The 4,890-nt window shown below is 29.7% G+C and overlaps 1 long non-coding RNA gene across 1 annotated transcript; it reads left to right on the top strand.

The window, feature by feature from the left end:
- Window positions 1-499: 499 nt before the first annotated feature.
- On the top strand, window positions 500-3,306 carry LOC123701285. Its single transcript, XR_006752716.1, has 2 exons — window positions 500-765; window positions 2,994-3,306. It is a non-coding gene; the product is annotated as an uncharacterized LOC123701285 (long non-coding RNA).
- The last annotated feature ends 1,584 nt before the right edge of the window (window positions 3,307-4,890 follow it).

The following is a 4,890-nucleotide window of genomic DNA, read 5'->3' on the forward strand; positions in this document are numbered from 1 at the left end:
AATTTACAACCAGTTTCCTAATTTATGTTAAGTTTATTTAAACTTAATAAATACTTTTTTATATTCAACTGTATCTAAGAATTTCAGTAGCGGTAACCAATACATATTTGGCAACCTAGTTTTTATTGCAATAAACTTGCATCTCACACCCTGTAAACAGTAAAGTAAACGATTCATATCTTTAAACTTCCATATCTTATTATTATTTATTTATGCTCCAACTCCTGATTAGAGATACACAATAATCGAAATAGCACCTACTTAATACCCAAACAAAATTTGAAAACTGCTTACAGTTTAAGACGAACAGTCTCTACATTGTCAATGTCTCTAAAGTAGTAAAGAGGTGGTCCCTCTAAATGTAAAGGTAAATTGGGTTTTTTAGACAGCAATAAATTAGCGACACTGAATCTTCCGAGTTTGTACATAATATGTTCCTGTAGTCATAGTCTTAAGTCAAAGACTTTGAAGCCTAATAATGCCTATGCCTAATCCAAGAATAACGAAATACTTCGAAATACGCTGTTTTCCAGCCCAAAACTTTCCTACCCATTAAAAAATAATAAACAATACTTACGTGCAAAGTTTCCGAACATACGATAAAATCACATGTATAAACAGAACATGTATATATTAGCGATCACTGCACTCTATGCAGTTGTAGCTACGTGTTGTGAGTATATTGTAGTTATACTATCTGTTGTACATTTCTTTTCCCACGTTTTTTGATCGGAACCAAGATGCCTTGCGGAGGATGTGGCGATGGTAAGTAGACTGGAATTTTATTTCAGGTTTTTTTGGTTTATTTTAAGTATGTTACAAATTGAAGACTTGATTAAATTCGAAGCTTCGAAATGTCGGCAATCGGGATAAATCTTGATTAAAGTATTACGGTATTACGGTAAAGTAAATGGGAGAAAAAATATGTTTTATTGAAATAATAAAAAATAGGTATTTAGGGAAAATGTAAATCAAAATTTATTTAATTAAACTTATTTAAAACATTACACATATAATTTTTTTGGGGTATTAGAAATTATAATTTATTTAAGACGAAAGAAGGAGTTATATTATTATAAGCAACTAAAAAAATTTGCAATCATCAAAAGTTCGACCTTTTGTCCTCCCAAATATTATTACCTAATGACTTATCATCCATTTGGTAAATTCAGGATTAAAATTCAATCCAATAGATAAGATATAGAGTTTTTCTTAATAATATTAAAATATTTAGAAAGGATAAATAGACCAACTTACCTTCATATTCCAATAAAAATAACTGCGTTAAAAACAACCGACTTCAAAAACGGAAAAGTAAGAAATAAAAAAGATTTGATATTATTAATTACTACATATTATTTTTATGTGCTATTTACTAAAAAGGTTTGATGTCGGTGCATGGGCTTAATACTAAGTGCTTAGTGTTTGGCACCGACTTCAAACCTATTTAATAAATAGCACATAAAAATAATATGTAGTAATTAATAATATCAAATCTTTTTTATTTCTTACTTTTCCGTTTTTGAAGTCGGTTGTTTTTAACGCAGTTATTTTTATTTAATACTTTTTAGTGTATTTTTCAACACGAATCAGACGAGCCCAAACTCGATAAAGTTGAGTCAATATATTACTGAGTTCCTATGGCCTCCTTCCGATTCCATCATCAGATCAGCTCCATGTCATGATAATGTTTTATCGCTATCCAATTTACATTCGTATACAAAATTTCAGCTCAATCGGTTACCGGGAAGTGAATCAAAGTTACTTGCTACATTGAAATTAAGTCATCGAGTACAGACAAAAATGCTCATAAAATAAAAACTACTAGGCCTAGCCGAATAAAATTTTTATGGGACCAATTCGACACCATCCCGCATCGAACAAAAAAAGAATCACGTAAATAGGTTCAGAAACCTCGGAGTAATCGGTGTACATATATAAAAAAAAAAAAAAAAAATATACCGGCCGAATTGATAACCTCCTCCTTTTTTTTGAAGTCGGTTAAAAAATGGAAAATGTGTAAATATGAATTAGGTAGGTACTCAATAAATAGTTATGTTTTTTTTACATATGTAGTTACTTACTAGTTAATATGAAAATATAAAATATATATACGTACTTGAGAGATAATTTAAAGACTGTTGGAAAATTTATTGGAAAATTGCAATTAACCCAAAATTGATATATAACAAAATTTGTATAACAAAAAACGATATCAAATGGATATTTTTTCGTGTTTTGAATAACAATGTACGTTTAGAAACTGTTTTACCTTGATTTACCTTTCTGGTCGTTGGATTAAATTTCAATAACCCGAATTAGTTAGTATAATAGCGTTTAATAATTTCAAAGTAGTTCTTGCTTGTTCTTTCTACAGCCACCACGAAGAAATAGATTTTAATTTACAAAACAATTCATAAATCTGAAGAATTCTTTGTTTTGTAAATACTTTAATTATTTCATTGAATTAGAATTTATGTAACAAGAATTATCATGAAAACGAAATACCCAACTGCTAATGTCTATTAACCAAAATTCTGATGATTACAACGACACCTCAAATTTCGTCCAGTGGCTTGGGCTATAGGCCCAAGGAAATAGAAATATACGAGCATACGTCATGATACACACATTCACTCGAAAAACATAACCTTCCCGCACTCAGGTTATATGGAGTGGACAGCGGCATATACATGTACCTATGCTCTCGCAGCGGGCTCAAATACAGTATGGTTATAATTTTATTTGTAATTTATTTACTAACCAGTATTTTAATATTATTATTTTAAGACTTTAATTAAAAATTGTATTTTACATTTTTTAATAATTGAAAAAAATATACTACAATCAATGACTACAATAGATAAAAAAAGCAAAAAATGTCTCTGGACTATAATCCAGATATGGCGCGAAAACGCTATGATGCCGGGTGTCTTTAAAAAAAATACAGTATGGTAACTAACTAAATTTATTATTTTTTTTTTTTCTTATAGGTTGCAAATGCACCACAACACAGTGCTGCCAGACTTGCAAATGCGATAAGTCCTGTTCCTGTAACTGTAAGCGGTCCACCGACGCTTCTACAGCCACCACGAAGAAGTAGAAACAACAATAAAACAATTTATAATTAAATTTATCATTTCATTATGTAATTAAAATTACAATTGATTCATATCCTGCAGGTGTTAACTTCCATGTAAAGATGTTTTTACACGGCAATTCATTTTGTTATTACGTAACTTCGTAAGTATACAGTATTTAAGTTATTTACACATCGAATAAATGTATCAGTTAAATTCTTGTTAATGTTTGTTTTATTCTTACTTGTTCATGGTGTAAAAATAATTACTGTGAAAATGGAGAAGAGCTTGTAAAACATTAGAGTTAAAATAAAAAACATGTTTATTATTATAACTTATTCGACAATTTATTCATATTAATTTAATATAAATTAATTATTTTGCAGGAAAATAATAAACTAGGGAAATTAAGAAAATGAACGTTGAGCAATTCATAATTTGGTTCTTCTCATAATTATTTTCAGCATATTTGTAACGTGTTCAGATTTATTTCATGCAGGTGCCTAGAAAACAAAATACATAAATGAATAAAAAGGATTAAAGGAGCAAAAATGTAAAAATATTTAGTAATAGTAATTATCATGAAAAATAATGATTACAAACCTATGTTAATATTTTGAGAGTCCCCGTCTTGATCATAGGAAACACTGTCATAATCTGGATAAAAACCTGTTTAAAAAAATATTTGAAAATAAAAAAAAAATTCGTTCGCCCCAGTATTCGCCCTTATGAATGTGCGTTATTTTTTTTTTGAAATTTTCAAAAATTTAACAGTTATTTATTGTAAGTGGGTAAATATAGTTAAAAAAATCAAAATACTTTAAAATCTATTTAGCTGGTATTGCGATATATACCTCATAAATAAGGCGTATAAGCAAGCTGACTTCTATATTTATAGATACATATACTTTTAATGTAATTTATGCAGCAATGTTACTAAAAAAGGGCATGCCGCATCATTGACTCTATTATCATTTATCACCAGGGATTTGCTTCCTTTTTAGTGAATATAAATTACTTTAACTGCATTGTGTTTATTCCTCAGAGAAATTGAATAATTAAATAAATGACGATTGAAATTTTCTAAGTAGCACGTATAAATATTTGAGTTCAAAGCAGTGCATGAATGTATTTAATACCTGTGTGAATTTAACCATTGATAAAATTAATCTAGAAGCATTTAAACAAATATCACAAAATACCTCTAAGCAAAATACTATATTATTCCCATTAATTCAATATATACGTAGGTACTTACTACTTACTAAGGAAATCAATGGTGCTAATATTAGAGATTTTCAATATGTACTCACTGTTATTTTGATCATATATCAACATTTTATCAAAATTTCTTATGACGATTCCAAATATTTTGTTTCAACTGTTACAAATGATCTCAATAATCCGTCACAGTCACTTCTGATTAGGTATACTCCAGCAACAAATCTTTTTAAATAATAAAAACATTTGTCATTGAATTGTTTAATGAATCATGACCGATTGATTTACAAATAAACAAATATATTATCCATCATTAAGCAGTGGTGGCTCAGTGGTGAGACCTCGGACTTCGAATCGATAAGTCCGTGGTTCGAGACCAGGCGAGCGCGCAGGAAATAAATTGATTTTTCAATTTATCTGCGCATGTTGTAACATCACCACTGCTCGAACGGTGAAGGAAAACATCGTGAGGAAACCGACATGTCGAAGAATTAAAAAGTTCGACGACATGTGTCATCCGCCAACCCGCACTTGGCCAGCGTGGTGGATTATGGCCTGTACCCTCATAGGAGGCCCGTGTCCCAGCAGT

Source organism: Colias croceus, chromosome 21 (assembly GCF_905220415.1).
Source record: "Colias croceus chromosome 21, ilColCroc2.1".
NCBI classification, from domain to species: domain Eukaryota; kingdom Metazoa; phylum Arthropoda; class Insecta; order Lepidoptera; family Pieridae; genus Colias; species Colias croceus.